Here is a 22596-nt window from a genome sequence, read left to right as displayed (position 1 = left end):
CACACTGCTTGCCCATCTTGCCTGCCCCAGCATTTTAAAACCACCATTTTAAAACCAGCCTTCTCTTTTGCACCACTCCCTCATCATGACTTCATATAAATCCAAGAATGTGATGCAGAACTAGAAATCCTCCAGTGGGAGCTGCACTAATAGACCCTGATCATTTTTATGCATGTAGGAAGATATAATAAAAACATGTAAAAAAAATAACCATCAACTAACTAATAGAGAAAGTTGTTTTCTAAATTGCCTGCATAAGCGTGGCAGCACAGAAGAGCTTTCAACAGACGTTTAAAGGTTGAAACAGAAGGTACCTGCTGAATCTCTGTTGGCAGAGCATTCCACAAGATGGGGCTAATCACACAAAAGGCTCTGTTTCATGATGACGTCCAATGAGCCTCACCAACTCAGGGGACAACCAGCAACACTCTGTGGATTATCTCAGTGATCAAACTGGGATATAAGGATTTAGGTGCTCTCTAAGGTACCCTGGGCCCAAGTTGTTCAGGTCTTTGGAAATGAATACAAGGACTTTGAACCTGTCTTGGTAATCTCTATTATTAGTAATCTCTGTGAACAGATCCTGTGAACAATTTGCATGTATGCAGACTTGCTCTGCACAATTGGGAACCCTGCAAAAAAGGAAGAGAGAGAAAGAGACCCCTATGCACATCCAACTTGTTCACTTCAGGACTCTGTGCATACCTTCCTTATTTTAAACCAAAATTCATTTGACTATAACCACAGCAGATGGCTCTTTGTTCAAAATGGCTGCAGAACAGATTGGTTCTCCAAGCTCCCCACCAAGGTTCTTATTTTGAAGATTTAAAGCACAGTTGTATGTGTGCTTGCATGAAAGCCCACCCCACTGTGTTTATTAGGATTTACTCCCTTGTGAGTATTCTTAGAACTGAAATCTTAATCTGGCAATCCTACCTGTACACACACGAGAGAGAGAGAGAGAGAGAGAGAGAGAGAGAGAGAGAGAGAGAGAGAGAGAGAGAGAGAGAGAGAGCTTTGTTATTATATTAGTCTGTCATAAAATGCTGGTGGTAAGTACATGCAAGTACATAAGCATTTACAGGAACACACATAATTACTCAAATTTAGCTGGATTATGAAGTCATAGTTCACTCTTGGTGATGTCATAACTCACCACTGTTGGTTTACTGGGTGAGACGGCTAATTACAATGAACACACTGATAATAACTGTGTGTGTGAGAGAGTGGCCCTATACCAGGCTTCCTCAACCTCGGCCCTCCAGATGTTTTTGGCCTACAACTCCCATGATCCCAAGCTAGCAGGACCAGTGGTTGTAGTCTCAAAACATCTGGAGGGCTGAGGTTGAGGAAGCCTGCCCTATACCATGACATACTCAGACTATTGACCCATCTAACTCAGTATTGTCTACACCAGTGGTCTCTAGCATTTCCATACCCAGGGCCCACCATTAACCCAAATATATATTTCATGTTTTTAAATATATATATATATTTGTATGGTAGTGGTGCTGCTCTTGTGACCCACCTTAGATCAGGCTGTAATCTGGTAGTGGCTTCCAACCTGCCAGTTGAATGGTTCACATTGATTGGCAGCAAGTCTCCAGGGTTTCAGACAGGGAAGCTTCCCCAGCCCTATCTAAAGATGCCAAGGATTGAGCCTGGGACCTTTTGTGTACAAAGCATCTCCTCTACTACCATTCTATGGCCCTTCCTGCATATACCCTCCAACATTTCACAAGTGAAAATACTTGGAATCATGCTCCTATTCTCATACCAAGATCGCTGCCTGAGCTGCCTTCTCCTCTCACCCCCTACACATCACTTTCCCTCTACCTGCTGTAGAGGGAAATTGACTATTAGTAGTTTTCTTATATAATGTCTAGTTGAACATTTAATCTCAGAACGGATCTTGTTATACGCATCACAGAAGAGCTGCAATATGGACAAATTCAGCAGCAATTGGATAGACAATTAAGGCAAGGGAATGAAAGAGGTTGGAGCAGTGTGCTGACACCATGTGCCTGCAAGTTACCGGTACATGTATGTGCACTAGAGTCAACATATATTTGCCCTACTTCCTTTAGAGATTCAATTTCTAGGGGACTCAGGTAGGCGGTTGAACCCCAATAACCACCATGCACATGTATATACATTGTCAAGAAAAAGGCATTCTCCTACATATCCCCACAAGACTCAAATGGGAGGTGGTGTTTTACCAGGGGCAAAGTTCAGAAACTGGAGTAGTTGGAGGTACGAGATTGATTATTTGCCTACTATTATAATCCCCCTTTAGCTTGGCCTCTGCAGTAGGAGCTAAAATGCAACAAAAATGAGAATCCCAAAAAGGAACTGGAAGTAGAAGCCAAAAAATCCAGTGGAATAGTTGAAAGATATATTTATTGATCCAATGCTTTTCGGACCTTACTGGTCCTACTTTAGGGAAATCTAAAATCAATTTAAAAAATATTTTACATTACAAAACCAATCTGAGATTTCCCAGGAGAAGGACCAGGAGGGTCCAAAAATGCATTGGATCAGCTTGTTTGACTTTTGACTACCTTGTTGATTTTTTTTTTTTTTGCTTCTACTTCAAGTTCCCACTCCAGAATTAGCTATGCTCAAAAGAGGCCTGTGGATTCGGACATGACTACAGCAAAAATTCTCAATCAAAGTTCTAATTTGGTTTGAATGGTGAATGGAATCTATTCCTTTTTTTAAAAAAAATGAAAACGCCACTGATGGAGGCATGTTCCCTACATACACATTCCACTGACGCCCCAGAATGCTCTTTCCTCTCATCACTATCGCTTTGTGCTCAGAAGACAGGGGAAGGGGGTGGGAGAAAAAGAGGAGGAGCGGGAGAAGAGGAAATGTATAATTCTGATAATCAAAACACTTCCTTTAATGGGCAGTAGGCAAAGCAAAACTGAGCTTTGCTGAGTGCTGGCTTACCCATTTTCCCCCAGGCTCTGCTGACACTGTTAAATATGGGAAGAAGTAGAGAAGACACCCCCCTCCCGTAATGACCATAAATAGATGACGGAATGAAAATGGGAGTTGCTGGAGCAAAATGTTAGTGGTAGCTCATATGATATGCTGACTGTTTTGTGCAGTTTCATGAGAGTGAAGTTCTCTTTAAAAGGACAATATCTTTATGGGATTTCAGTAGGTGAATTACTAGAAATGCAGGCTATTTCCTCATTGTCTATAAGAATCCTTTAACCGCCCAGGGCTGTCTTCTGCTAAGATCCCTAGACAGCAGAACAGACTGCATAGAGGGCCCCTGCTCCAAGAGAAGATCATGCCAATGCTATCAGAATTGTCTTGTTCCCACAGCATTTAATCAAAACCCAAAGGGTGTGCTGTAATAGCACCCAAGGCAAAAATTCATATGGACAAAAACTGCAAAGCAACCTGGTGATGAGCAGTTGCAGGAGTTTGTCTGTGTCACATCCCCAGCAGCATCCCATGAAAACAACAGTGTGATTCCAAGGAGCTTCTCTCTCTCTCTCTCTCTCTCACCTCCAAAGTACGAAAGCCTTGTGTGGAAGTATGGAAGTATTGGCAACTGGTTGGCCACTGTGAGAACGGAGTGGATTGGCCCTTTGCCTGATCCAGCAAAGCACTTACATTCTGAAGACTTATAAAGTCTTGAGTTTCTCCCATAGAAATTATCCTGTTCTCCAGCCTTACTTCAGTACATTTTCTTACAATTAAATCTGTCAGTGTGACACTGGACATTTTACAGGTCTGCTGCTCCAAAGAGGCTCCTAAAATGATCCCCCTCCTCCTCCCCTTCTTCTCCCCCATTGACACATGAGCTCTCTGATTTATATGAATTTGAGAATGAAAAGCAGAGCAGAGAGACTTGTAATCTGAATGAGTATCCTTAAATAGTTTTTTGATTCATGTTATGAAGCAATTTAGGCAAAATGTGTAACGAAAACACTATAAGCCTAACGTGGAAAAATAATTGGAAAGGTGGCAGACAGATAGAAAGATAATAGAATGGCTGTGGAGAATAATATGACAGAGCAACATTTCTGAGTCCATTATTATGGTCCCCACTTACTTTGGACAATACCAGTATCTAAAATATCACACAGTGTCCACATCATCCATTTAAAATATCTGAGGCCACTTTGACACTCATGGCTTCCCCCCAAGATTTCTGGGAGCTGTAGTTTAAGGGTGTTGAGAGTTGTTAGGAGCCTCATCACCCTTAACAACCTACAGTTCCCAGGATTCTTTGGTGGAAGCCATGACAGTCAAAGAGGAACAGAGTGCTGAATGGTGTGGATGTGATCAAATATTTCCATTTAACCATGAAGAGCTATGGAAAGTAGATATGTGTTTGCATGTAGTAAAACCAAGTTGCACTGTCTGCCAGAAACACATGTGCACACAGCAGGCATATGGCACACACCATACATACGTTCATTAACACTGCCTGTTACTTTCTGATTAACACACATTGAAGCACATTAACACTCGGTTATCAATTTGGGGCTAGGTAGACTGGATGCCTGGGCACCCTTCTAATTCTTGGAATAGCCGAGCTAGGTTCCTGGTGAGATGACAGCCTGGGTGACGGGCCATTAAGGGGAACAAAGGAGGAGGCTTTGTGTGAGAAGACAAACTTCAACTTGCAGGTGGTTAGAAGGACAAAGGCAGAGTTGAGAGTGGAGAGTTGAGTGATGTGAGCTAGAAGCTAGGAGCTGGAAAGAAGCAGGTACAAACCAGAAACAGAGACATGCTTGATTTCTGCTTGAATCCAAAGCTGTGGCTATGGGTGAAGTAAGACCTTCTTGGGGTGTTGATGCTGTGAACCCCTCTATTGTAGGTTTAGGTTGAATATATGTGTAAATAAACCATATATCATAAAGATACCACAGTCTCCACTGTCCCTCATTCCAAAGGAAACATGAACCCCGGGTAAGCGCCTGGAACCCCTGGAATCTTGCACCATTCAGAGATTGGGGTGATGCGCAACAACTCTGTAGACAATGGGAGAATGGGATGAGACTTGCTGCCTATGCTGTGCCCCCAACACACACTCAGTGTAACTTGTGAAAGAGCCTGTGTGTGTACAACTGTGCAGGCCCCAGGTTCTGTACATGCATTTGGGAACCCTGCCTTGCCTGATGAGCTCCATGTGTAGGCTCTTTCACAAGCCATGAATATGGGCTCAGGGTAACCAACCTAGTACCCTCCCAATGTGGACTGCAGCTCCTGTCATCCCTGACCACCGGCTATGCTTTTCAGGACTGATGAGAGTTGTAGTCTGAAACATCTGGAGGCCACCACTTTGGCCACCCCAATTGACAGTGGAAGTGAAGACGTGGACTGCTGTTCCATTTGATTACCATAACGTGTGAAGAGGGCTATTCTGTAACAAGCTGGTGGCCGCTTCCAGCCTTTCGTTTCCCTGCTCACATATTAAAAATAAATAAATAAACTTCGATAACATAACCTTGCAGCGTGTCTGCACAAGAGGCTAAGTGCTGCTGGGTTTTTGAATGGGACTGTAAAACCTGCGTTCGCCTTATCTTCTGCATTAAAGGCTGTTACACAGGACACAAAACCTGCAAGTGTTTTTGAATCCATTCTTTGAATAATTCCTGCCTTTTTCCAGCATTCATGTACCTGAAAGTCACGTTTGACCTGTCTACCGTTTCAGAGGTGCATATTTTCGACCATTTCCTGACTGCTTCAGCTTTAATCCATAAAGTACAAGAAAAAAAGAATGAGCAAAGAGGACCTAACAAATTACTGCAGTGACTCACCGGCAACACATACAAATTCTTTGTATGCCGTTTTAAACAGGGTGCTTCTGAAGAGGAATAAAAGAAAGTGCTGGTGTAGAAATGTTGAAGGAAAAGGGGAGGGCAGAGGGCAGTTTTCCCCCCTTTTCTTTTCTTGGACAGAACCAATTTTCCAAGCTTTTCAGTTTTGAAGCTGCAAACGTATTTTGCAAGCTGTAGGGTTTTTTTTTTAAAGGAAGAAACTTAAATCATCTCCAGACAACTTTTTGCAAGTGGCAAAGGAAATACTGCTCTGTCCAGGAGCAATTCAGAGATGCAGCCTGTCTAGACAAAGCTTCCCCCTAATTTCCTACCGATAATTGTTTTGGGAAATCTGCACACACATGTTCTGGAAAAGAACTCCTTACCTACCAGCTGGAAGGCACTAAAGTGGTCGGTCCTCTATGCCCATAGCGCTTTGGAACTGGGTGCCAGAATTGCTCTAAGTGGCTGAAGAATCAGCCACTGCTCTGCCCACCAGTCACTCTTAAATGTCAGGAGACTGCTCAGTTGTCAATCTGGCCTGTTGGAAGACTAGACTTGTGCATATGGGAAACTGCCTGGGCTCCAGGGCAGTAAATTGGCTTATTACCCAGAGTACTTTCTTACCCCCAGAGGTTCCACAGTATGATACTGGGGTGGCCAACATGGTGCACTCCAGATGCTATGGACTACAACTCTGAGCATCCTTGACCATGTTGGCCTGGGCTGATGGGAGGAGTAACCCAGAATGTTGGCTACCCCAGTGTTCTACCATGAGGAAAGATAATTCCTTGCCTCCCAGCAACTCTTAGGATACCTGTGAAGTCTTTGCTTGCTGCGCCTTTGGCTGGTGTGTGCCAGCTTTCTCCACTGGACAGCCCCTGACTGCAGTTCTAGTCGGGCATTGCCACACACCACCAGAAGTGCCTGAAATGACCAGGCATCCCCCACCCTGAGATCACTACATGCTGGCACGCTAAATTCAGCAACTCAACATCTGTCTTGGGACCACTGCATCCTGGTGAGGCACTCCTGGGAGGTCAGAATGATCCATTTGCCATTTTCCACTTCAGGGTGGGAGGTGGGGAGGGCAGTCTAGGTTGGAAATTCTTCTGCTTTTTATTTTTTCCAACTTGGAACATGCTTTGGAACAAACAAATGCCAGCAGCTCCCGGAGACATCTGCGTCCTAGAGCCAAGCAGCCAGCCTTTGTAGTGCTGTCTGGTGATTCTGGGAGAAGCAGCCCTTTTTTACCTTATACCAGGGCAGGATGCAGCACCATTGATTTGTCAGTGCAACTTGCTCAGAGCTAGCCCTGGGGAGCTTGGGCAGGTAGGGGACTCTCAGGGGAAAGAGGTTTCTTAAGTTTCCTAAGTACGTTCTAATTATGCTTCCCACAAAATGCTGTTTTACTGAAGATTGGCGTTTTCTTTTCCTGTGCTCTGCTACAGCAGTTCTCAACATCCATCGCTCTGCAGTGCTTATGATAACCATCTGGAAAAAGACACCAGGATGCAGAGATGAAAGGGGCTGCGGGGCAAACAGCAGCAGACTGAGATGTCATGATTCTGCTGAAAAGGAGATTGTTATTTTTTAAAAAACCTGACTGCTGTGCTAGATCTTCTGCTCCCCATTTCCAGCCATTGCACACCACATCAACTCTCAAATGTTTAAGGGGTGTATTATGGGGGGAGACCAGTTAAGGTGCTCCAAAACTCTTTGAGGGTGGAGATTCTCAACCTTTTCATTTCTCCTGTGCATTTGTCTCCATCACTCTTCATTCCTTCTTTCCGTTCCCATCCCAGAACAAGAACCGGTTCTGATGCAAAAATAATTCTACCACCATGCAGAAGTTAGAAGAAAAGTCATTGCATATGGGGCACAGCTATTAGCACAACATCTAAGAACAGGGAAGCATTAGAGTCACCACTTATATTGCTTTTATATGGGTATTGTACAAGTAGAGGTTAGACATTCAACACACAGACCCATGTACCTGTAGAACACATTTGCCACAAACATGCAACCATCCACTCACACCTATGCATCCACAGACAGTAGGTAGGAACGTACCTGTGATTGCCCACACCTGTCATGCACTAGGCCCTTGGTGAGGATGGGGAAGGTGGGCGCCGTCTCCTCTCTTCGAAACACAGAGGGCCACACTGGAAGACCAGTGTTGACACTCCTTTTTTAAGCCGCTGGCACAAGGGGTCCTGGGTGAAAACTTTTCCCTCACTGCTCAGAATCTGGAAAACCTTTTACTTTTACCTTATATGAGCTGAAAGACGATGCTGCACGGCTGACGGCCTCATCTGTCAGTGGTCCTGAGGGCAGCCATTGGCTGGGGCCTGGTCACGTGGTCCCGCTGCCTTGACCTGCGACAGTTCAAGCGAATGTTGGTTTTACCCCCTAAGGAAGGCGTGCTTGACAATTTTCATATTTCTTCTAAATTTGGAGATTTCAGACAATGCTCAGAATGCCAGAAGCCCATGTGGAAGTCATTAAGACTGCGAGGGAAAGAGGGAGGGAGAGAGGCAGCCAGTAAGGGGGGGGGGCATTGGAGGAAAGAAGGAGGGGTGGCAGGGAAAGCTTTGGGAGGTGGGGCAAGGGAGGGAGAGAGGCCTGAGGCTGTTGCCAGCTACATGCCTGGGAACGTAAATGAACTCACTCAGAGAAAGTTGTTTGTAATAATTTACTTCCTCTCCAGTTTTTCCTGCCCCATTTGGGAAAGCAGAGAAGCGCTGAGAACCACATGCTTGGAAGGAATAAATCCCACTTTGCCAGTGACAAATGTGGAATACCCTCTGCCTGCAAACTGCAGGAGATGAGAATAACTAAGGGCAAGATCAATTAATGCACATTATTTACTGATTAACCCCCCTCCCTTTAATAACCACTTTATACAAACAAGGTGGACACCCCCCCATTCTTTTTTTATATGTTAGCGATGGTGGCTCTGTTTGTGCTATACATTTAGAGAAGTATCGTACCGCTTTAAACAGTCACCATGGAAACTTTTGGAACACGGCATACAGTTCTGGTCCCCTCGCCTAAAAAAAAAAGAATATTGTATGGTTGGAAATGATTCACAAAGGGGCAACTCAAAGGATGGACTCCCCTACGAGGAAAGGTTGCAGAGTTCGAGACATTTTAGTTTAATGAAAGGGTGAGTGAAGAGGTGGCATGATAGAAATTTCTAAAATTATGCGTGCCAGGGAGAAAGTGGATAAAGAAAAGTTTTTTTCTCCTTCTCTCCTGACACTGGAACTCATGGGCACCCAATGAAGCTGAGTGTTGGGAGATTCGCGATGGATAAAAGAAAGTACTTCACACAGCGCATAGTCAGACTATGGAACTCCCAGGAGGCAGCGATGGCCACCAGCTTGGATGGCTTAAACAGAGAATTAGACAAATTTGTGGAGGAGAGGGCTGTCAATGGCTACGAGCCACGATGGCTGTGCTCTGTCTCCAGAGCTGGAGGCCCCAAATGCTTCCAAATACTAGCTGCTGGAAATCACGGAATGGGAGAATGCTCTTGTACTCATGTTCTGCTCCCTGGTTTTCCATCGGCATCTGGATGGCCACTGTGAGAAGAGGATGCTGGACTAGCTGGGCCAATGGCCTGATCCAGCGGCCTTTTGTTAAGTTGTGGGTGAACATATCAGACGACACAGCAATTCTTCAAACAGCTCTTGTTTATTCACAGGCCAGAACAGAACTGAACTGAAGGGTTCAGCCAGCCTGCTTATATAGAGCTCCAGTACAATGTAACTGTAACAATTTTCTAAAACTATCCAATCACTGAACGCCACTTTCGATCCCTTATTTGCACAACTATCTACAGTATCCCCCTGCTGGCCCAGGGTGAGAACTTCAGTACATAACACCTTTCTTATGTCCTCATGGTTCCCCACCAAAGAATGTAGTTTGCTAAGGCTGCTGGCTGTTGTTAGGAGACTCCTATTCCCCTCTTGGGCCTACAGTACTTTAACCATTAATCCCTCTTCCCAGGGAGTTCTAGGAATTGTAGCTCTGTGCCGGGGAATACAGTTACCTACATAGTAACTCACAGCACCCTTAAAATACAGCCCCTGGGTTCTTTGGGGGAAGCCATGAAGTCTTTAAAGATCCTGCTTTAAATGTGCAAGGCAGATGAGCCCTGTGTCTTATGCTGGTGATTCTTCTTATGTAGCCAGGCAGCAGTATTCTGGATCAGTGAATCTAGAACATGTAGAACAGAATGTATATTGTTCATCATGAGTAACTGCAGCCCAGGAGTGTACTGAGGATTCCATGGGGTGGGGTGGGGAGTTGGAAGAGATCTCGAGATGTTTCCTGGCCTGGCTTAATCTATCTTGTGATTTTCATTACTTTGAAAAGCTTCATCTGACCAGGCTGAAAAGGGTGTCTGAGCAGATGAATACACCAAGACTATCCCTCCCTCTCTGTGTTTTTGTATATGACACAGAGAAATATGGTATGGTGAATTGCCTGCTTTTGATATGACCAGGCACCCTATTCAACCTGGTTGGATGGAGCCATTTAAGGATAGAAAATGAGATTATTGGAAATCTTTCTTGCATATATCCAAGACCTGGATCTTTTCCTTCTATAGAAAGGCACTTTCCAGGAACAGCATGTTTTTCTATGTAACCTCTGGTTATCTTCCACTTTGGCTGGGGGCCATGAGTACAGTAAATTAAATGGAAGGTATTTTTTATGGCTGACTTTGCAACCAAACAATATAAGGTTAGTTTTCCTCCCCCACAGCCACGGCTATACTTTTATCTGTTGACAGCCTTGTCATATCCACCTCCATGATCAGACTCCAGGTTGTGCAGGCCAGAGAGAGACTTTTGTTTGAGCAGTCGTCAAGTCACAGGTAGAAGCCACACACCCTTCCTGTGTGTTCATTCTGTCTTCACTGAAATGTTTAATGGCACATGTCAAATAGCATCCTTGTGTTCCTTTCTATATCCTGTTGCCACATACACACTTCCTAATAAGAGGAAATGCATAACCCGAAAAGGGACACAATTTGCATATGCTGATACACATTTAGAAGGAATTAGAAATACAATGTCACTCACTATAGTGGGGGAAGCCTGTGGCCAGGAGACCTTTGTGCCTACTCAGGGCCAAGCTAAAAAACTGCATTAGCTTTGCATCTGTGTCTTCATGGACACCATTCTTGGAGACAAAGGACACACCAGTGTTTGTGAATTGGTCCTTGTCTGGAGAAATAAGACAGAGAGGCTGGCACCCACACCATATGTTTAGAACACATGTCTTAGCCCAAAGAATCCTGTGAACAGTAGTTTATCCCCCACAGAGCCATGATTCCCAGCTACAGTTTGCAGGATTCCTTGGGGGAAGCCATTGCTTTAAAGGTATGGTGTGGATGCACTGGGTCAATTTTTATGGAAAATGTTCTCCTTTGAGAACTTAGTCATGAGGCTAATGGGTGCCCTCATGCCACGCTTTAAGCCTAGAATCCTCCTGCTGAGAGACTTGCAAGTACCGTAGTAAGGTAAACTTTGTTGTGGTGGTTCTCTCATCCTCCCTACCTGCACAGGTTCTGACCTTGAAAGTCATTAGACAAGGTGATACAGCTGCCTCTGGTAGCATCTTTGAGTGCCATTAAAGGTCATACAACTGTACTAGGGGCAGGGCCATAGTTCAGTGGTAGAGCATCTTGCTTTGCATGCTGAAGGTCCCAGGTTTAATCCCCAGCATCTCCAGGTAGGGCTGTGAACTGAAACCCTTGAAAGCTGCTGCCAGTCAGTGTAGGTAATATGGAGTTAGATGGACCAGGGGTCTGACTTTGTATAAGGCAACTTCCTATGTACTTTCAGAGCTGCCAATCAGTGCTGGCAGTACTGCACTAGATGGACCAATGGTTAAACTCAGGAGAAGGGCAGCTTCTTATGTTCCCCTACACCTTCAGAGGAGGTGGATGTTGACCAGGGATGTAATCAGGGATAATGGGATAGAAGCTGGCAACTTAGTTCTTTCTGCTCAGGAGGTTAATAGGCAAAGGTCAGTCCTGACAGTTCCTCCTGCTAACAAAGAAGCCAGTACAGCAGATATGGTTTCTGGTCGCTTGCCCCTGTTGCATTTGAGGAGAGAAACACAAAACTCAATCATGTACGGATGGGAAACATGAGCCCATGTATGGTAGGGTTTGCACTCAGGATGATTTAATTACCAGCCAACTGAAAACCCATGAAAGGCATTAAGGTTATAGGAACTCTGGATCAGCAGTTCCTTGTGCTTTCGTTCACCTTGTTCTTCTGATCACAGGAATGTCTGTGAAAATCCCACATATAGGAATCGGCTGCTCCCCCTGGTGCTGTTGCCTTCCTTTCCTCAAAGCACTCACAGTGCATAGTAATGGCTGTCACGGAAGAGCACGGCTTTTGCATGAGGAATAAGACAAAGAGCAGAAGAAATGATTTCTAGTATAGTTCAGGGCACAGATTTTCCACCTCTGTTTTATAACTTGGCTAAGTTATGTGTCGATCTGGGTTGCCTTTGCACAGCAGCACTGGGCTTATTTTTTGTCTTCCTGGTGCTCCCTAGCAGGTAATGAGGCACATATGTCAAGGGGTTAACCATCTGTTTTTAGTTACTGCTCTCCAGGTAGCTGATGCATTTTCCAGAGATGTGTTGCTAAAAATAGGTGTGATTATTGACCCCCTGCCCTCCACACACCTTGTATGGCATTGGCTTGCCAGGTGGGGAGCATCATGAAGACAAATATAGCCCCCCCTCCCCAAGGCGGCAACCTTGGGGGTCTAAGAACAAAATATCTGATGTCTTGAGCTGATGCCTTTTGCACAGCCACTCCAAAAGCACCTTTTCACATTCAAGGGAACCTTAGCAATTTTTTACCTAGAGATGAGGGGCTTTGCTCCTCAACTGCAGTGCAAAGGTAGCTGGGGAAAATAATGTGCTTGGTTTTCAAATCCTAAGCCTGATATTAGGAGCACACATGGTGTGTGATAGCCTAGCATGATGCGTGCAGGGCAGAGCAGTTAATCCGCTGAGATCCACAAGGATCTCTGTTCCAGCAAATAACAACTTGCCATGAGTTTGTAGCACAGATACTGGAACGGTCTGCAGCTCCTTTGAAGGCATGAGACTATTTCACACAGTGGAATCTTAGGAATTAGGGATGGATTATTATGGCCACGGCTACATTTTTCTTGGAAATACAGGCCTTTTAAAACAGCCAATATCCTTTAGAGAAATCCCACTGGTCCAAGGGAGAAGGCAGCCTGTTCCAAAAAAAACCTGGCTTGTTTACACCCTTCCCAATACCTTCAGGAATCCTTAACATACTTCCCTGGGCATTATGGAGTCCAGAAAAAGCCCTTAAGGGCTTCTTTTAGATGACTTATTTGCTGCACATTCTTCCTGATTGGTTTGCACAAAGTTTACAAGGATTTTAAATTATATCCAGGCTTTGCTGAGCATTTACTCTGATTAATTTGCAGAGTGTTTATACGTTCATCCCACATGTTTCAATGCATGATAACGTCAAGGTTGTAGTTGAATCCCTGTATGAGATGGCTGCATATTCTTGTATTGCAGGGGGTTAACTAGATGATCTCCAGGGTCCCTTGCAACTCTATGATTCTGTGATTTCACCTTCACTTTCCTAACTGCAAAAAGTCTGTTTCTTTTTTAAAGGTGACTTGTGCAAGGGTGTCAGAGCACTTTAATCCACTTTAATTTGCTCATCCCTGATTTTCCTGGTATGGGACCCACTATCAGTTTTTCTAGAATGCCATGGGGTTCATATATGCAATGCTCTACTCTACCATTCATGCTAGCTCTTGAAAATAACTGTAAAACATCTCTATTGCCCCAAATAGTCAAGGATTGAGGAATTGCCCCCCTCCCTGCTCCAAAATCTGCAACCACATCAATTGCTGCTGTGCTGTTTTGATTGAAAGTACCAAGCAGCCCATTATTAGACCAAATTTAATGCTTTGTGTGACACACCCATCTACGTTTCTACCAGTCAGTCATTGTCCTGGAAAAAGTATATCTACAACGGCCAGAGAAATTGCTGGCTCCAAGCTACAATTCCCTTTGCACGGTCTCTCTCTCGTGTCTGCATGTGGCATACAACGATACAAAACTGTGGTCAGACAAGGTTTTGCAGGGGTCAGACATCTTGCTTCTTTGGGGTTTGGTTCTGGCACTTGTCTCAGGGCTCTTCCAGGCTGTCTTTTGTGCTATTTTTCTAGGCACATCTCTGGCCTTGAAAGTGCCCTGTCTGAGCATTTTACTGCTGAATCAGAGCATATGGCAATTAGGTTTTCTGCAGATTGCCATTTGCTCCAATTCAGTGGTAAAAAGCAGATTTTCCCCAGGGAAAGCACCGGGGCCAAAAGAACAAAAGCCGCTCGGACACAGAGTTTTATACCACGGGCCTGTGCCTGGAGAGTGCAGTGCAAAAAGAAGTCTGGACGACAAGCCCTCAATCAATACCAGATCTTATTAGGGCTGCCAAATGGATGAGGGGCATAAATGAAAGCAGCTGAGCAAAAGGAACAGCGGAAAGTGTGTGAGAAGAGCACAGAGTCAACAAAGAAGTGCAATGAACCTAGATGGCGAATCCAAGCAACAGCTGAACACTCTCTTTACTTTTGCTTAAGCCGTGCCCATTCTGCTCAAAAACTTCACAATTCATGCTATCATGGTTGTTGCAGAGAAGGAGACGTCAGTCTCAGGGAGGTAAAGTCTTCCAAGAGCATTGGCCCGCTGTCATCACATAAGTGGGTGGCAAATGGGGAAACAGGAAGCTGCTTTGTACTGAGTCAGAGCATTCATCCATCTAGCTTGATATTGACAGCCACTTCTCTAAGGTTCCAGGCATTGGGACATTCCCAGGCCTACCTAGAGATGCCAGCAGTTGAATTTGGGACCTTCTTCCTGCAAGGCTGAGGCTCTGCGACTGAGCTACAGCCAATTTCAGCCAGAGCCTTTAAAATCTCAAAGCAGCTCTTTTCTGTTCTTTACAACATGTTTCTCTGCAGAGGAGGTTTCTGTTGCCATCTCGTTCTTGTGTCTGTCCTGTTTCACCTACTCAAGTCACCCAGTCAGACCACTTCTTACAGTGATGGGCTGGTGCTAGCAGAAACACAAATATACTGTGCCATTAAATACCTTCTATAATTAGTAACTCGATTTCTAAAATGAAGTGAAAAATGTAGTCTTCCCTCTTGTTTGCTCACTAGATGCTAAAATCTTGTTCCATGACCCGACAGGGCCATGCCCTCTGTTTCCAAGAAGACTTAATAAGGTAATGTTTAGGATGTTACTATCTTTACAGCCCTTGTCTTATTGCAACTGTGTAAAATAAAACAAAACATTCTGAGTGAAGAAGAATTTCAACAGAGTTCATTTTTTAAAATTTTGTTTCTACACAAATGTACCAGAACAAAACTCTACTGTAATCCATCTGGGCTTGGTGTCTCCATCAACCGTGATTGCCTCTCCTCCTGCCTCCATAACCATTAATCTTCCTGACTTCATTGTGGTTGCCTATGAACAGCTTTCAGTTTGAAATCCAGGCATGTTTTATCACTCCCAGTTTCTGGATCCCATAAGAAGCTGTTTGGTTCTTTCAACCAAAAGAGTCTTGCAGCAATTGATGTGGACACAGGCTTTGGAACAGGGAGAGAGGGGTCCTCAATTTTTGACCATTTTGGGCAATGGAGATGATTGTACAGCCATTTTAAAGAGTTAGGGCCTCTGAAGACATCCCTTTTTATTGTGCATTCATGATTTTTGGTGCTCATGATATTATCAGGACAGTCAGATATGATTCCACTTCAATACTATTTGCGCCTGCAAAAGTTTTGTAGCTGTCATATTGCTTCATTTCCAGTAAGTGTATATCCTATAACATCCTGCTGTGGTCCTGTAACTTTTCATGCCACAAATATCCAGGGTTGTGTGTTTATGCGTGTCCCACTTTTGTTGCGCTCTAGCCCCTCCAGACAACAATGATGTGGTAGCATTGGGAAAATATCCCAGAACAACCAAGGAAGCAGAGTAAATCCACCACTGATGGACTATTATTGTGTCAATAGCATAGTTGCAGAATATACCTGAAATAAAACTTGCCTTCAGAAAGGTGGAATGGCAGAGCAGAGCTTGGAATCTGTGAAGCCCCTGGCTTTCTGTTGGTTCCCACCATTCACCATGATGGTCTCCATCATTCAGCATGGCTGGCGAGGAGCTGTGTGACCTCTTTGGTCCCTAAGTCTGCACAGCTGGTTTACTAGGCTTCCCATGGAGCAGAGAGATCTGGAGGGAAATGTGTCTGTGTTTCCTGGTGATGCCTTCCAGTTCTGTACCAGGAAGACAAGAAGCTGCCATCGAGATAAGACCAAGGTGGACCATGTTTGCTCTTTATGGATCTGGTTTAAGTCAGTCTCCTTTGGCCTTCCTCTCCAGTCCTGTCAAAGTGAAGCATTACTCCTAACGATAAGCTTCCCGAATGGTTGTGTATCTTGAGGGGCGCTGCTACTGCTGCTGGAATGTCAAGCGCTCATGCTCAGACAGTCTGCTCCTGCTGTGAGTTGGCTCAGAAGCTGTAATGCAAAAAGCCTGCTAGTTGCTCCTGCCCAGTGCTGGAGAGCCATATGCATCTGAGTCTGACCTCCTCAGCTAATGGTGTCTGAACATGTTTCAGTGCATTAGGACAGGGCCAATCAGAAACTGTGAAGGTGCCTGGCCGTCTGCCTTCATGACATAGCTCTGCCAGTTAACACCTGTCCTTTCATCTACCACCTTGACAACATACTTAATTATTCCAAACTTAAAATGTCACGGCATTATTTTAATATGATTGAGGGCGGAAAGTTTGTTTTGCATCCTTTTCCAAGTTGTGTTTGTGGCAGGTGCCCTGTCATCATCCTTCCTAAGTTATGTTACTGGGTAGCTTTGGAGCTTGGCTACATGTTAGAGAATTGCTATGCATTCCCCTAAGGGTGAATAGACTTTCCCTATAGCCTAGCAAAGAAATGGTACCTTCTAAGCCAGTGGTGGAGAAACTGGCCTTCCAGATGTTGGCTGGCTCCAACTCCCGCCAACCCCAGGCAGCATGGCCAATGGTCAGTCCAATAACATCTGGAGGGCCACAAGTTCCCCATCCCTGTTCCAGGTAGATCATACAACTAGCACTTAGAGAAGATTCTACTGGAGGAAGTGCTTCCATTCACTTAAGTTTACACACACAGGCCTAATAAGGAAATATAGCCAATGCTGCTTTGTAAAGACTGAAACAGTTATCTTATTTTGGACAGGTCACTGAATACAAGGCAAGTTATTCTTATTGTGTCTACCTTGCTATTTAATTTAGTGTACATCTGTCTCCAGAGCTTGCTGGTTCAGAATTTTCCCCCAGCATACTATATTCAACAGCAGTTACAAAATGTGAAATGTTATTCCTTCCCCAATATGTTTTTGTGTATGAGCAGACATAGGCAGTAGGCTTGTTTTCAATGCACCAGGGCAAGCTTCTGAGAGATGAGAACCAAGCACAGGATACGTCTGTGTCTGTGCACGCACATTGGTCCTGTGAACCCAGACAGAAACCACAAGCCCTGATAAGGAAAGCCTCCTTCTTGTAACTCCGAGTCATTGTACAAACACATTACACTTGCAGCGCCTGAACCAGCCACGTAACACCAGCTGAGGGTGGATTGTTTAGCGATAAGCTGGAGTTTCTTGGCCCATATATTACCTGAAGCAGCTGAAACAAGAATCTGGCTTCCCTTTTAAAATAATAGCAATAATAATAATTGCATGAGCTGCCAAGATTAAATGAGTGGCGAGTGGCATGATTAATGAGTGCAGCAAGGTCAACACACCCTTGCAAGGTCACATTCAGAACACGGCTGTGGCTGAGTTTTATACTAAATTGAATCTGCACGCACACACACAACTAGAGTGTTAAGTCGGCTTAAAAAGTGTTCCTGTTTGGTCATCTCTTTATTGCAGCACAAACATGGGTGGTGGATGAGATTTGCCCTTGTCAATTTCCTATAGGTCTTTCACACCACTGTTATTGACTACAAGCCTTAAATACCATAGAATCATAGAACTGTAGAGTTGGAAGGTACCTCCAGGGTCATCTAGTCCAACCCTCTGCAATGCGGGAATCTCACCTAAAGCATCCATGACAGACGGCCATCTGACCTCTGCTTAAAAACCTCCAATGAAAAAGAGTCCACCAGCTTCTGAGGAAGTCCGTTCCACTATCTTTATTATTATTATTATTATTATTATTATTATTATTATTATTATTATTATTATTATTATTATTTAATTGGTTTTCAAATACAAAAACAGAATTATACACTCCAAACATCTTAATTACATCTTACTTCCCTTTTTTGACTTCCCTCAATTTGTCTGCAATTCCTTCACTTTATTACTTTTTACACATTTCTACCCATTGTTATTAATGCTGTTAACTTCAGTTCATTTTTAATATTTATTTTCACATTTTCCCATCACAGAGCTTCCTTAAAACTTACAAACGTAATCTGATTATCACTCAGTTTTTGCAAATATTGGGTAAACTTTTCCCAATCTTCTGTAAATCTTTGATCTCGTCGATTCCAGATCCTTCCGGTCATTCTATCCAGTTCTGCATAGTCCATCATTTTGGTTCTCCATTCTTCTAACGTAGGTAGCTCCTCCTGTTTCCATTTCTGGGCCATCAATATTCTTGCTGCTATCACTGCATATAAAAATAACTTCTTTTCTTTCTTATTTATCTCATTACCTGTAATACCTAGTAAAAATGCTTCTGGTTTCTTAGCAAATGTATATTTCAACATTTTCTTCAATTCATTATAAATCATCTCCCAAAAGCATTTTACCTTCTTACATTCCCACCACATATGAAAAAGGTACCTTCTTTTTCTTTACATTTCCAACATTTGTTACTTGTCTTATACATTTTTGCTAACTTTACAGGTGTTACATACCATCGATACATCATTTTCATAACATTTTCTTTTATGACTGTACATGCAGTGAATCTTAAATCTTCTTTCCAAAGTCTTTCCCAATCCTACAGTTGTATATTATGCCCTACATTATCAAACAGCTCTTACTGTCAGAAAGTTCCTCCAGATGTTTAGTCGGAATCTCCTTTTTCGTTTCTTGAATTCATTGGTTTGGTCCTACCCTCTGAAGTAGGAGAAAACAAGCTTGCCAGCACAACTGCTGGACAGGATTACAAGGCTCACCTTAGTAATGAGACTACTCAGTTTATCCTTCTCTGAAAGGCATTGCTGGTTTTGAGCCAATATGATCCTCCCCATATGCATAGTCACAGCCATGCACAGAAAGGGTTTATTGTGCTAGTGTTGAGACCACCAGTCAATAGGACTGCTCCGGAGGAAGATTCCTTGAGGGGTTTGCCTAATAGGGCAGTTGTCAAACATTGCCCTCTAGTTCTTTGAAATGGCTGGGCAAGTTGGGTACAGAGTGTGTCTAGGTCCATTAGCTGCAACCCGTTCCCCAAGAGACAGTGTGATTTGTTTTGGCAGAAGATGACTAAGAGGGGAGCTTAACAATCCATCTCAGAAATCCCTGGGTGACAACTTAATGGTTTGAAGTGAGTGCCAGGTACAGGCATAGAAGTAAATGTTAGGGTTTTGGGAGCCGTAAAATCTTTCTGCAGTCAGTCTTGGCTGGCCTTGCTCAGGGTGTGGCCAAGCTCCACTGGGCAGACAGGACCAATTAGGGAAGGATCTGAGGGCTTTGTTTAGACTGGTTTGAAAGCAAAGCTCGAAATGCCCACAAGGCCTACAAGAAACGTGTAACTTGTGAGTTGACCCATCAAGCCAAAGGTGTCCCATGAGAAAAGGATGGTATTTTTCTGTTGTGAACCACCCTGGGTCTTTGGATAAAGGGTGGAATACAGATTTAAATAAAAACAGACGACGACGACGACGACAACAACAACAACAACAACAACAACAACAACAACAACAACAACAACATTTCTTTTGAACAAAGACATGGGGATTGCCAAGTCCTTGGAAGGTCAGATGAAATCACTGGTGGTGTGCCTGGGACATGGCAGACAGTACAAGAGGAAGGCTCTGAGGTGGGTCAAGTCTGGTTGAGACAACATGATAAATGGGAACCATGTTTCCATGGTATTGTCTTTCTTGCTTAAAGAAGAAGAAGAAGACAAATGACTATATGAAGTTAGTACAATCTGCCAAGTCCTGTTGATTTGGCCTGAAGTTTCCCATCCCTGACTCAAGGAGAGGATACTGTTGGTGTTACAAATGGGTAGTATCTAAATGAGAAGGATGGTAAATGTATGACAAGGCTGGACCAACATTGCAGCTGAGTGCTCCAGACCCTAAGCACGGCCATGGCAAGTATTTGGCATACTCTAGGACCCATGTCTCTGATGCCATGTCTGATGCCATGTCTCACAGCACTCTCAAGCACAGCACTACTGTGCACAGATCTGCAAAGGGCAGAACTAGCTTGACTATCATGGTTCTCAATAACTTGTCCATCCATCTGATCCAATTTGCCTTCCCTCAAATTGCACATTAGCTTGTCCATCCAGTCTTTACTGTCACAAAATTACACTGCCACCTGAACTGTACTTGAGCTACACTTTTGTAGACAAGTCTACAGCTGTGCATGCTTGCTTGTGTCCTCGTCTATTTGATCTTTGATAAAGATCATCAAAGGAAGTCCAACCCCCATCCTGTATTTCTGCAGTGACAGTGATAATTCACAGGCATCCAAGCCATTATTTCTGAACAAATCAAACTGCAACTTCAAAAGGAGAAGGGAGACATAGTCTGGACCATTTCCCTATCTGCACACAAAACAAATACCTATGGACCAGGTTTCACAATATTGCTTGCCAGCCTAATTTGTTTCAGGAACATTATGGAGATTGGCAATTTTGAAATCTTCTGGCTGTCTGAACATCAGGGCCTAGTCAACTCTGATTCCTGTGGCAGCTGGATTTCAGGATATCACACATATCCCTTTTAATTTTATTTTATTGCTGAGTGATGTAGGTGGTGCCTATCCTTTGGAAACAAATGTTAAACCACACAGGGAGCACTGGGTGGAAAGGATGCTCTGGAAGGGTTAGGTGAGATGGTTGAATTCAGCCCAGGGTCCCCCGGGAATGCTGCAGCTGCATGACCATGACACTCTGCAGTACTTTTGCCCCAGAAGAGAGTATCTGCAAAGGAGTAGCAGCTGTTATATACTATTGGATCCAGGGAGGGTTTTTCTACTGTCATCTCCTTCAAGGCAGCCGGCACCACCACCTCATGGAAAGATGCATTAACCACATCTTGAATCCACCCAGGCATGCCCCCAACCTAGCTAGTTTTCATCATCCATGAAGGGCAAGGGTCAAGAGGAGAAATCATTGGATGCATGCTCACAAGCACAGCATCATCTGCAAAAATTGCAAAAAACTGAAACTGATTCCACAAAGCATGACTTGATGGGGCTTTGAATGATCCGTGCCTGAACCTCTGGAGAGCTGCTGCCAGACACAGAGTAGACCAGAGGTACCCAATGTGGTGCCCTCCAGATGTTGCTGGACTACAACTCCCAGCACCCCTAACCATTGGCTATGAAAGCTGGGGCTAATGGAAACTGGAGCCCATGAAAAGATGGAGGACACAGTGTTGGCTACCCAATAAACAATACAGGTGTAGATGGATTCACCAGGTATGAGGCAGCATCTTATGCTTCCTACAAGCAAGCGTTGTATCACAGTTTTCCTTGGCAGCTGCGAGTAACATGGGGTGTGGTTGGGGACAGGAGGCCAGGAGATGCAGGAAGCAGGACGGAAGTTTCTGTGTGCAATCATTCACACTGGCTAATTTCCCACCAGGTGCTTGGGATCAAGGAACTAGAAACAAAGACACGCAGAAAGGAAGAACAAAATGGCTGTTAGCAAGAAACCTGTGCATCTGGAACATGTAAGGGTGATGTAAACAGCAGTGATAAATGTGCTCAGGCCGCAGCAGCAGGATATACACGACGCCTGGATTCACCATTGCTCTCCCCCAATCCCCACTTCGCTAATACACTGTTTATTGACAAGGAACATCATATTTCTTCCAAGAACTTCATACGCAGATTTGTGTGTTCTTAATGCATTGCCAGGTGTGAGGAGGAATGGGTCATGTCAAAAAGACCAGGGACAGCTGGGGGTGCACAGCAGAGCAGAGAGACTGAGATTGCCTCATAAGGCTCCCACACGCCTCTTGGTGGTGTCCACAGCCTTTTGGTCCAGTGGTTAGCATGCCAGGCTTATTTATTGATTTATATCAATCACTGTGCGCTACTCAAGGCAGCTGACAGCAATTTAAAATCCTCTGTGTCCTAAAAACCCATTGCACCATAAAACTGCATCAGAAATGCAGCATTAAAAATACAACAAAGGCAGAGGCCACAGATAAAATATGGCCTTAAAAACAGCCCATGCTTAGCTGGCAAAAACTGACAGAATAAAAAGGTTTTTACCAATCAGCAAAGCACCATCGTGTGTGTGTGTGTGTGTGTGTGTGTGTGTGTGTGTGTGTGTACTTCACAGGACAAGGAGTCCTGCACTAGTGGTGAAGACAGAAGCAGTGAGAAACGTGGAAATTCTGTGAAGACCATTGGCATAGTGTGGGTTGCCAGTGCCTAGGGTTGTGTGGGAGGGAGAGAAATGGATGGAGTACGCATGCACATAATGGCCTCTGTATCACCCAGGAGATTG

General features: G+C 44.2%; 2 long non-coding RNA genes across 6 annotated transcripts in view; one reads left to right on the top strand and one right to left on the bottom strand.

Moving 5' to 3' along the window:
* LOC308581987 overlaps positions 1 to 9979 on the bottom strand; it is a 30566-nt gene extending 20587 nt beyond the window's left edge. The window contains exons 1-3 of one of the 4 annotated variants that reach the window (XR_014005433.1): positions 9851 to 9979; positions 8783 to 8842; positions 8061 to 8299 (exon numbers count right to left, since the gene is read on the bottom strand). This is a non-coding gene — a long non-coding RNA (uncharacterized lncRNA). The remainder of the gene's footprint in view (positions 1 to 8060; positions 8300 to 8782; positions 8843 to 9850) is intronic. The other 3 variants (XR_014005434.1, XR_014005435.1, XR_014005436.1) reach the window with 3 other exon arrangements.
* On the top strand, positions 8851 to 21935 carry LOC308581989. Of its 2 annotated transcripts, XR_014005438.1 has the most exons (5): positions 8851 to 8958; positions 10591 to 10674; positions 15044 to 15108; positions 19851 to 19941; positions 21724 to 21935. It is a non-coding gene; the product is annotated as an uncharacterized lncRNA (long non-coding RNA). The 2 variants fall into 2 exon arrangements; XR_014005439.1 differs by lacking the exon at positions 8851 to 8958 and having other exon boundaries at positions 10113 to 10674.
* Positions 21936 to 22596: the final 661 nt, after the last annotated feature.

The sequence above is a fragment of the Podarcis bocagei genome, assembly GCF_964188305.1.
Source record: "Podarcis bocagei genome assembly, chromosome: 2".
Lineage (NCBI taxonomy): Eukaryota > Metazoa > Chordata > Lepidosauria > Squamata > Lacertidae > Podarcis > Podarcis bocagei.
This window is presented reverse-complemented; position numbering and strand designations above follow the sequence as displayed.